The sequence below is a fragment of the Monodelphis domestica genome, chromosome 1, assembly GCF_027887165.1.
Source record: "Monodelphis domestica isolate mMonDom1 chromosome 1, mMonDom1.pri, whole genome shotgun sequence".
NCBI lineage: Eukaryota > Metazoa > Chordata > Mammalia > Didelphimorphia > Didelphidae > Monodelphis > Monodelphis domestica.
In genome coordinates this window covers 613436706-613449351 of record NC_077227.1, presented here as the reverse complement: position 1 = coordinate 613449351, position 12646 = coordinate 613436706, and positions in this window count along the sequence as shown.

Genomic DNA, 12646 nt, shown 5'->3' with positions numbered 1-12646 from the left:
GTCTCCAAACAATGGTCCTCCTGGAAGATTTTTCTTTAGTGTCTTAATACCATAAAATACACATAGAGAAGAGAGAGAAAATCTTTTTTTTTTAACAAATTAAGTTATATTGAACAGAATTTATATTCATAGTATTTACCATTGTACTTGGCACATAATGGGCACTTGATATATGCCTATTGATTGATCAAATAAGCATCTACTAAGTGCACAGCACTGTGTCACATTCCATCCCTATAAACTAGCAAAAAAATCTGGTGCCTTGGGCCAAGCACCAGAAAACATATTCCAAAATGAATAGTATTAAAGGCAACATGAAATCAACTTTTAAAATGAATTTGTTTGATGGAAGAGACTTTGAGCTTCTGTACACAAGACCTCATAAGGACAAAGGAAAATATCCCAGGACTCTGAGGCCACTGTTAGAGGAAGAAGACAGGGTAGGGCTGGGGAGAAGCTTGTCTGGAGTTTAGCTGTCTCAATGTGGGGAAGCATGCTGCCTTGTAGCTTTATATTTTGACTAGCTCTTCCTAATTATATACTAAGCTCAAATGTTTTTCCCTACTATGATAAATGCATTGCTAGTGTCCTTTAATTTTTGCTGCTTTGGGCAGTTTGTTTTGCTCTAATTTGTTCCTTTAACTCATCGATTGCTAACTTCTCAAGTTGCAAGAAGACAATCAGTATGATGATGATGATGATGATGATGATAATAATAATAACTAACATTTATATAATTGTTTAAGACTGGCAAAGTACTTTACAAATTTTATCTTGTTTGAACTTCACCAAAATCTTGGGAGGTAGGTGCTGTCACTATCTCCATTTCACAGAAGAGAAAACAGAGTCAGATAAAGGTTAAATGACCTGCTTATGGCCACACAACTGATGTCCAAGGCCATATTGAACTCAGGAATTTGTCTTATTCCAGGTCTGGTTCAGTATCCCCTAGGCTACCTACTTGCTTCACTACTGAACTTTAAGCTTCATAAAGACAGAGATCATATCTTTATTTAAAAATGATATAATAAAAAGCACTCTAGATTTAGTCAGAGAACCTTGGTTTAAATCTTGACTCTTCCACTGTGTAATCTTGGGTAAATCACTTAAATTCTTTGCCCTCAGTTTCCTCCTCTATAAAATGAGTTAGATTAGAGGATCTCGAGACTGCTAGAACTCTAAATCTATGATCTGATCATATCCTCTTACTATGCACACTACACTGCATATAAAACATTAAAAAAATTCTTACTTTAATTTTATCAGTCATAATATTAAATTATAGAAATGATAATTTTCTTTATACCACAACTCATTAGTAACTTACCTGTCTTCCATGACCCAGTAGACCCCCTCTTTTGTTATAAACAAAGAAAACCAGTAAAACAAAACCCACCAGTCCAGTGGAGCAAATAGGGTTAAGATCCAGAAGAGATGCCATAGGTCTTTTAGTCCAAGCCCTTCATTTTACAAAGGGGGGAAACTGAGATCCATAGAGGTTATATCTGGTGGAAGGTCAGTAAATAGCAGAGGCAAGATTTTAACTCACATCTTCTGAGCTCCAGATTTAGTACTTTTCTCCTCATACTGGGTCACCTTGTCTTTACCATCTTTCCCTTCTCCATGGCTCTCTAGATCTTACTTCACTCTCTCCTCCCCTTTTAAAAATAATTTCCATTTCTGATTTCATTCCGAAAGTCAAGCTTTCAGTTCTCTTTTAACTACCAAATAAGATTGGAAGACCCCTTTTTCTGGGGGCTTTAACAATGAGAACAGCTGCCTTATATCAGGGCTTCTTAACCTGAGATCGATGAACTTATTTAAAAAAATTGATAACCTTTTCAATATAATTAATTTCCTTTATAATCCAATATTTATTTTCTTTAATGCATTTAAAAACATTATTCTGAGATAGGCTTCACTGGGCTGCCAAAAGGATCCATGATGCAAAATAGATTAAGAACTCCTTCATTAGGTAGGTGCTGGCCTGCCTGAAAGACAGTGGGATGGACTAGATGATCTTTTGAGATAATTCCCAAAACTACAGCTCTGATGTTCTACGAACACAAATTGGTCTCATGAAATTGGGAGGAAGAAGCAGTCTGACTAAAGCAACTGAGTGGGAGTATTCAGCATTTAAGGAGTGCCAACATTGCTCTACCTAATTAGAAAAGAAGAGTACAACATGTTACTAAAGTGGAGAATCATAATGGCTTGTTCCTCTACTCTAAGCACTTCTCCGGCACAGAAGAGAAGAGACTCGCCCTGCTTTGCTGATTGATTTTAGCCTCATTCCTCTGTCATGCTGTCCTGAGACCAGAGGTAGCAGAGCCAGAGACACACAGAAAGTATGCTAGGAGAAAAAGAAAGTAACTCTTTGGACTTGGGAAGCAATGCCATTCGGCTGAGGGTCTCATGATATTTCATATATTATATATATTACCCAGCAGCAAGTGATATTATCCTCATTTTGCAAACCAGAAGAAAATGTTATCTAAAACAGCCCCCTCAAGGTTGAGGGAACAAATGTGCAGCCTCAGACAGACTAGAGGGTCCTGCGTAATGAAGACATGGTAGATGGGGTTTTAGTCTCAAGATAGTTTTATATCATTTTAGACAATAAACTTCCCTGAAACACTTTTCCAAAAGGCAGGAAACACTTTTCTCCCTCTAGGTTGTTACAAAAAAAGGTGGCATTTAACACAGGAAAACAAACTTCTAATTAACCTAAAACTGAAAAACAAAAGTGACTGTATCCCTTTCTTTTGGCCAGATGTTTATAATTGTCCCCTTGAGATTGTACATTGGGGAAAAAAACTTAGTAGCAAAATGGAACATTTCATTTAAAAGGTCCTAGTCACAGACTCAGGTTTATTTTGATAGTATTTTGGAGGGCACTACTACTACTATCAAAGCAGCCTCAAAGTTTGTGGAGGGAGCTGTAGACCCTGGGGCTTGAGGAGCCCCAGAACCTGTCTGATGATTCCTGAAATCCTGGAATAGGATTTCCTTTTCCTTTTACCTTTCTTTGTACCCCCAGCACTTAGGACAGTTCCTCAAACAAAGTAGGCACTTAATAGATATTTTATCTTCAAATTATATGTTATAACAATTTTCAACAATTTTTCACATAAGTTTTCTGAAGTTATATGACCCAAATTGTCTCCCTCTCTCCCTTCCCTCTCCTCTCCCAGAGATGCTAAGCAATTTGATCTGGATTATACATGTATTTTCGTGCACAACATACTTCCATATTGGTTTTGTTCTAAGAGAATACTCATATAAAACTAACCCCCCAAATAAAAACATATTTAAACTAATGTGGAAAACTGCATGTTTTCATCTGCAGCTGACTCCAACAGTTCTTCCTCTGGAGGTAGATAGCATTCTTTGTCATAAGTCCTTCAGAATTGTCCTGGATCATTGTATTGCTGGTAATAGCTATGTCTGTCACAGTTGATCATCCTGCCATATTGCTGTTACTGTGTACAATATTCTCCTGGTTCTGTTTATTTCACTCTTCATCAGTTCATGAAAGGCTTTCCAACTTTTTTCTGAAATCATCCTGTTCATCATTCCTTATCACAATAGGGTTCCATTACCATCATATACCACAATTTGTTCAGCTATTTCCCAATTGATAGGCATCCCCTCAATTTCCAATTCTTTGCCACCACTAAAAGAGCAGTTATAAATATTTTTGTACAAGTAAGTCCTCCCCACACCCACACCTTTTCTATCTTTGGAATACAGACTAAGTAGTGGCATTACTGGATCGAGCGATATGGACAGTTTTATAACCCTTTAGGCATAGTTCCAAATTGCCCTCCAGAATAGTTGGATCAATTCACAACTCTACCAACAATGCATGCAGTACTGCCCTAATTTTGCCACATCCCCTCTAACATTGATCACTTTCCTTTACTATCATATTGGCCAATCTGATAGGTGTGAGGTAATATCAGAGTTTTTAAAAATTGTATTTCTCTAATCAAGAGTGATTTAGAACATTTTTTCATATGATTATTAAGGGCTTTGATTTCTTAATATGAAAATTACTTGTTATATCCTTTGGCCATATGTAAATTGAGGTATGGCTTGTATTCTTATAAATTCCACTTAATTCGGTGTATTTGGGAAATGAGATTTATCAGAGAGAATAGTTTAAAAATGTATCCTGGGGGCAGCTGGGTGGCTCAGTGGATTGAGAGCCAGGCCTAGAGATGGGAGCCAACACACAGTATTGACTCCAAGACGGAAGATAAGGGTTTAAAAAAAATAAAAATATATCCCCCAATTTTTTATTTCCCTTCTAATCTTGGTTACACTGGTTTTGTTTTTCCTAAAACTTTTTAATGGGGTTGGGTCAGTAGAATGTAAGCTTCTTTGAATAAATAGCTTCATTTTTTGTCTTTGCATCACTAGTACATAGCTTGTCCCATTGCACTTAGTAGACTTTTCCTGAATGATTATTGAATATATTATGGGTAGTGGCAGAAAAACTCCATTGTGTTGGTTGAAATCTTTCTGTTGTTTGGAGAAGGCAGGGGAAAATAACAGAGAGAAGTTCTTATTTATGTAGGAACTAGACTGCAAAAGTCCTTTTGACTGTTTTTGATGTAAACAATTGGGATTAAAAGAAACATATAGGTGAAGATTAGTGATGAGACATTTAGGTTTAAATAAGTTCCACTTTATTATTTGCCTTGCTTATCAGATTTGGCTCTGAAAAAAACACATTTTTCCCCCCAAAATGGAATTCACTAAATTGGAGGATGTCAGTTTGGCATCTTTGAGAATGCCTGCAGACTGTGCCTCAGACTCTGAAAGCTCTGAAAACCCTTTCCAAAGAGGATTTTGAAAAAAATGTGTATGAATAATAGAGGAATGCATATGTTGTATGATTGTTTAAAGAATCAGTCACATTACTGATAGAGACACCCTTTATATTTAGTTTGAAAAATTGCCCAATAATCTGGGCATAACTCTACTATGATAGATTTGTAATTTCAGTGATGTGGGCACTTCTTTCATAGTTACAAATTACAATTCCATCCATGGTCTCTTATCCTATGGGATTATTGTTTAGGCATTTCCAGAAATTCTTCATAAAGAAGTCACACAATGTTTAGGAAGCTTTCCTCTAGTTTTTTCATATTCTCACTACTTGATTGGTGGGTCATCTACTTTTCTAGCCATGAGAGTCCATAATGATTTTTTTGGTCACTTCTCATACATACCCATGCACATACATATACATGCTCTCCTCAGTATATAAATATGTTGTTTATATGAATGTGATTGTTGTTTGTCCTTTGTTTTTGAAGAGGAACCAATGACATCATGAAAGCGAGGTCTTGGCTTGCATGAGTTGGATTTAAGTGAGGCTGAGTTGCACAAAGTCACCAGCCTTATTCTCTCTTTTGGAGTTGTTGAATGACAGTGATAAGACAAGAGTCAAGAAGACTGATGATGGCTTGGGATGCAGTGGATGACCTTGGCTTCTTTGATGTCTTAGTCAAGTGCTTGCTTCCACTGCTTTCATCACTGTTTCCATTTTACAGATGAGCAGACTGAGGTAATTAGAGGTGATGAGACTAAGCCTGGATTACAATGCTAGTGAATGTCTGAGGCAAGATATGAACTCAGGTCTTCTGACTCCAGGCCCAGTGCTCTATCAACTCCCCTACCTAGCTATTTACTGGTAAAAGTTGCTATTATATAGCACTTTAACATTTGCAAAGTGCTTTACATGCACTATTTTATTTGTATTTCATGACAGTTCCTGCTCAGATATGGTTTTGTTCATGCTCATATTATTGTTTTTCTTTCATTTTCAAAGAGGATCACTGATATCATAGGGTGATGTCTTGAAATTGCATGTAAATTGGATTTAAGTAAGAAAGAGTTCCACAACGTTGTTAGCTTCTCTCTTTCAGAGTCATTGAAGCCCAGGGGTCAGACAAAAATCAGGATGACAGGATGCAGTGGAAGTCCTTGGCATCTTCAATGTCTGACTAAGCTATAAGCACTCCATAGTGCCTGCTTCAGCTACCTTCATGGCCTCTGGAACATATTATTCTCATCCTCCCATTTTGCTGTAAAAGTCTTCACATGCTTGGGGTAGGCATCTTCCTAATTCACAAAGCTGTTGATGGTTTCTAGACCTCATCTTTCTCATCTATGAAATAAGAGTTGGACTGGAAGGTCTTTGAGATCACTTCTAGCTCTAAATCTATGTCCTTAAGACTCTACTTGTACTACTCACTCTCAATAGATTGTTGTAAATGTTAAATATGAACTCTAACTCATTCCCCAACTGACAAATGGTCAAATGGTAGAAACAAGCAGTCTTCAGATGAAGAAATGAAAGCCCTCAATAACCCTGTGAAAAAATGTTTTAAATCATTCTTGATTAGATAAATGCAATTTGAAACAACTCTGATATCACCTCAGACTTATCAGATTGGCCAAAATGACAGTAAAAGAAAGTGATCAATGTTGATGGGAATGTGGCAAAATTAGGGAACTACTGCATTGTTGGTGGAGTTGTAAACAGATATAGCCATTCTGGAGAGTAATTTGGAACTATGCATAATGGGCTATAAAACTGTATATACTTTTTGATCCAGTAATAACATTATTAGATCTGTATCTTAAAGAGATTTTTTAAAAGGGCAAACAACCTGATTTTACAAAAATATTTATAACTGCTCTTTTTGTGGTGGCAAAGAATTGGAAATTGAGGGGACGTCTATCAATTGGGGAATGGCTGAACAAATTGTGGTATATGACAGTAACAAAATACTATTTTATTCTAAGACATGATAAACAGGATGATTTCAAAAAAAGTTGGAAAGATATACACGAACTGATGCAGAGTGAAATAAGCAGAACCAGGAGAACATTATACACAGTATCAGCAATATTGTGAAATGATCAATTGTGAAAGACTTAGCTCCTCCCAGCAATACAATGATCCAGGACAATTCTGAAGGTCTTATGACAAGGAATGCTATCCACCTCCCGAGAAAGAACTGTTGGAGATCAAAGCATACTATTTTTTCACAGTAGTTTATTTATGTTTTTATTTGAGGGTTTGGTTTTGTACAAGTATTCTCTTACAACAAAACCAATATGGAAGTATGTTTTGCATGATAGTACATGTGTAATCCAGACCAAATTGCTTAGCATCTCTGGGAGGGGGGAGGGAAGGGAGAAAGACAATTTACATCATATAACTTCAGAAAACTTATGTGGAATATTGTTGTTATATGTAATTGGGTAAATAAAATATCTTTCTTAAAAATTATGAGCTATATATGGAAGTGCTTGATATATAATTCAGTGTTATCTATAATGATTGCTGCTGTTATGTGTAATCTTCCTGGTTGGTGGTGTTCCCTGATTCATAGTTATACAGCCTCAAAATTAGAGCAATGGTATTAAAGACAGGCTTTTATGGCTGTCAGCAGTTTGTGATTATGATGATGGTGATAGCCCTGTCTCTGATGGATTCCATTGCCCTAATTCTCCAGGGAAGACACAGAAGGTTAGTCAGAACTATTGAATCATTCAGAATCTCTATTGGCTCTTAATTTTTTTCAGGGTTGCATGATCCTCATTGAATGAATAATTAAATCTCTGATTTCTTAGCTAATATTGGTCTCCCTTGTACAGGTTGCACAATCTATTTTTGAATGAATGAACTAAATCTCTGAGTTCTCAGCTAACATTGACCTCCCTTCTAAACGTAGACTGGTTTATGTAGTGGAAAGAACACTGGATATTGATGCAAGAAACCTAGGTTCAAATCTGAGCTCTGCTACTTAGGTCTGAATGACTTCAAGCAGCTTGAATCACATTTCTTGGTTTCAGTTTCTTTACATGTAAAGTGAAGGGGTCAGAGTAGGTTACCTCTACAACTTCTGTCTTTTAATGCATGATTCTGCAATCCTCTTATGCCATCTTCTCCTCTAATCTCTTCAGAGTTATTGCCCTAGTTCCATAACTATTCTATTATTGTTCTAATTAACTTAAAGGATCTACATGTTGACTCTTCCCCTTGACACCCTACTCTCTTCAGTTTGCCAGCCTGGTTTCCCCCAAGGTTGAATTGGGATTTCATGTATGGGCTGGTGTTAGAGTTAACACAATGATAGTATTGACTGAGCCATCATGTCAAGCCTGAATAACAGGTGTAGTATCTTCTCTAGAAGGGCCAGAAGGTAGTGCCTTGGTGGCTAACATTCAACGTATCTTTGATCCAAGTTAACCCTTGCAAGAAGTTTATAGCTATTCCCAAATAAAACCATCAGCTTCAGGATGGCACGCTGGAAATCTCATTGACATTAATTCAGTCACTGACCTCATACCCATTAGAAGCAGTCTAATAACTCAAGTCCTGTGAGGTCAAGATTCCCCCAAACCCCACCAGTTTTGTTAGCTTTTCCATGCTTGATTGGAAGCTCCCCAAGGTGATCTGGCTGACAAATCACAACTCCCCACTGTTAATATTGAAGATGGTAAAGGAAGCAACCTCTTTGTGTTTTCCTCCTTGGATGGTAACTGTTTTGCTGCAATGTGCCACTGAGTCTGAAAATTTAAGCTCAAAGAAACTTGGATTCTCCATCTGGAATAATTACATCCTTAGGACATCTAGCTCCTGCACCGTGCCCCAAACAGTGAGATTAACTGCACAGCAAGACTGCTTCCAGGGATTTGAGCAGCTGCCAACCAATCTCACCTGTGATGGGCTTGTCCCAGTTAAAAGAGCTTTCCAGATGCTCCAGGAGAATGGAGGTTTTGCCAAGGAACTCTCCCTAGTGCAAGGATGCATGGCCAGCCCATTTGTTTATTTATTTTGGTTATTTTTAAGGGCTCAAATGCCAACATAGAAAATTATGAAACCACTTTACAAAAACAATTCTGTCGACTGGGGGAGAGAGATTTGCTGTTCTGTCAACTGAAGAAACTTGTTCCAGGAGGACCAAATTGGAAAAGAAATCTCTTCTTCAAAATGTCAGAACCTGAAATGTCACATGTTTTGGCCCAGCTGTTACATAAGCATTAGTGTTTTTTCCCCAAACCATCAGTAAGCAGAGAACAGAAGTAATTTTTCATTTGAAAATGTCAAATTTAAGGTGTAATGAAAATTTCACATCATGTTATTTCTAACATATTTTTTAAAATGGAATATATATTCTGAGGACCAGCTTATGGAATGTTTCCTTTCTTCCCTTCAGTATCTGATCTTCAATTTGGCAAGTATATGGATATATTCATTTCCGTGTATATATGTACATATTTATCCCTCTGGGTTTAGAACAGAAATAAACATGTACTCGGGATCTAACTCCTTTATTTTATTATCACTAATGGGGCAACACGGTCCAATGAAAAGCATATTGGATTTGGAGTTAGAGGACATCTATTCAAATCCTGACTTGCAACTTAATACCTATATGATCTTGGTGCTTAACTTCTCAGGGCCTCAGTTTCTTCACTTGTAAAATGAGGGAATTGGGCTAGGAGGATTCCAAAGTGTATTTCACGTTCAATTCTGGGTCTATCATTATCACGATCATTATCATAGCAGCTTAGTAACAATGTATAGGGTAATTGGTCCAGAGACAGGAAGATCTGAGTTCAAACACAGCTTCAGACATTTCCTAGCAAGTCATTTAACTTAGTCTGTCTAGTTTCTTCATCTGTAAAATGAGAATAATTATAGTGTCTACCTCATAGGGTTATTGTGAGGATCAAATGAAATAATAATTTCCTCCTCAGAGAAGGTTTCTCCTCTGGACAATGCTTGTTTTTCTACCACATATTTGCCCCTTTTGATTGATTTAATTTTCTTTTTCTTCTGATCCATTGTAGATTCCATCCATTCTACTATGCTTTTTGCATGTCAGATGAATTTACATATAGTTCAAGGACCATTAATGATGAAAGCATTAATTCTCTTTGGATTGAGGCATCTCATAGATAATAAGCATTTCTTCCCGGCAAGATCATGGCCCTATGGGGATTCAACCACTGCCACAAAGTGGAAATGCAAAGCCTAGGGAGCTGATTTCTCCTCCTGTGAAGTCTTCCAATAAAGGCAGTATGACCAATAGTTGGTGATCCCATCAGAGGTTTTGCACATGTCCTGGTTACACTAGATGGCCTCTGATATCTCCGAGGTTCCAATTCGGCGAGTATGTGACAGTCCTGGTCTTGGGGCTTCTTGGGTCTCTTCTAACCACAATAATTGAAGGCAATCCTTTAAATTTAATGGACAATGGCTAGTTGAGGGCTTCAAGTATCTATTTATTATCTGTCTATCATCTAGCTATCTAAAATGATTATTATGCTACCCGAGCACCAATCAGATGAATTGAGACAGACAACTGTACCATGGGGCAGAATTTAAGTAGCACAGACACCAGGCTCCATATCTGTGCAGTATATCAGCAGAAGAGATAGCCAGCCATATGTGAGTAAGTATTCAAAACCCAACCAAAAGACGTCCACTTTACTTAAGCTTTTTGATTGAGAAATGTCAAGAATCTTTTCCTGGGTCTCCTGAGCCCAGAAATGACATTCTGTGTAGGAAGCAAGTCTTTCTTTAGGGGACTGGAACACTCCCTGCTCCTCCCTACATTAGGCAAGGAACAGGTGATAAAGGAGGGCAGCCTTTAATTCTCTTGACTTGAAAGTCTGAGCTCCTATTCTGCATGGATTGAAGGAAGTTCTGGGATCTGAGCAGGCATTTGAGTTACAATTTCCTTTTGCTCTGGCTGTTTCCATCCCTGGAATGCATTCCCTTTTCACCTTTGCCCCTCAGGACCTCTAGTTTCCTTCAAGACTCAGCCGAAGAATCACTTTTTCCATGTTATGTTTCCGATCTCCACCTCCGCCAGCAACTTCTATTACCTTCCCTCCTCCATTACATTGTATTTATTTTGCATATTTTAAGTCATTTCAATCCTGTCTGATTCTTCATGATCCTATTTGTTGTTTTTATTCAAAGACACCAGAGAAAAGGTTGCCCATTTCCTTCTTCAACTCATTTTACAGATTAGGAAATTGAGGCAAAAAGGATTCAGTGATTTGCCTAGGATTACATAGCCAATAAAAGTCTGGAGGCCAGATTTGACCTTAGTCTCCAGGCCTGACACTATCCACTGCATCACTCAGCTGTCCATAGATAAAGTTATCTTCTGTGATGAATTGTAAGCTCTTTGAGGGCAAACTATTTCACTTTTGCCTTAATATCCCTAGCACATAGCATAAGACTTGGCACAGAGTACCTAATAAATGTTTTCTAGTTGGTTGACTGCCCCAACAAGAAGATGTTTCATCTCTCAGAGATTCTGGTTTTTGTCTGTTTTATATGCTGGGGGAAGAAGACAAAATGAAGAATATTGGGAGCTTAGTTTATCATTCTAGAAAGTAAGAATAAGAGTTCCTATCTATTCCCTTCTCTAGTCTATTGACCTAAGGAAGAACAAGCTAATGTACCTTGTTATCATTTTGTCAGGTTGGTGATGGATAAGTGCAAAAATACAGGAGACAGCACACACACAGAGAAAGAGAAGGGGGGAGAGGGAGAGAGGAAGAGAGAGAGAGACAGAGACAGAGACAGAGAGAGACAGAGAGACAGAGACAGAGAGAGACAGAGAGACAGAGACAGAGAGAGACAGAGACAGAGACAGAGAGAGACAGAGAAACAGAGACAGAGAAACAGAGACAGAGAGAGAGAGAGAGAGAGAGAGAGAGAGAGAGAGAGAGAGAGAGAGAGAGAGAGAGAGAGAGAGAGAGAGAGAGAGCGAGCACACGTGTATGACAGGTGGACAATGTTGGGGATAAGGAACAAGAGCAGAAAAATGATCTTCCTGGGAAAGTGGCCTGATCTTTCTGCTTCTTCCAGGAAGTGTGGAAGGAGGCATCCTGCACATTTTCCTCAGGAGTCAGTGTCACTTATATCCTTGCCACTCTGCTTACCCTTTAAGGAAGAGCAGTAAGCTATAGAAACTCAGACCCACAAATCTTCTATTGTTCCATTGTTGGTCAGCAAGTATTTATTAAATATATGCTCTGTGTTAGACACTGCCCTAGGCACTGGGAATGCAAGTACTAAGAGTGAAGCAATTCCTACTGTTAGTGAGCTTGCATTCTAATAGGGAAGATGATATATAAATTAAATATATATATATAAATTATATATAATAATAAAAATATATAAATAATATATATTATAAATTAAAATATAAATTAGTCAAATATAAGGTTGTTTGGGAGGGAGGGCACTAGCTGTTGGTAGAATCAGGAAAACTTTCATGTACAAAATGGTGCTTGAACTGCTTTATGTTAGCTATTTAAGCCAGACACTGAATATGAGCTTGGATATAGGGCAAAATCTTGGAAGGGCTATCAAAGAAGCTTAATTCCAGCTGGGATCAATGCCTATTCTCTAGAGTACAAGGGAGACTCAGGTGCTGTTTACTCAACAGATTTTTCATAATTTGCTTTGGGAAACCAAGTTGTATAAAAACTGCCATTTCAGAATAAGAGACATTGTTTTGCATGACTGAATTGTTTCTTTTAATTTCCACAATGCTTTGCCTTATTTCCCCCCTCATGATATATTCTTTGC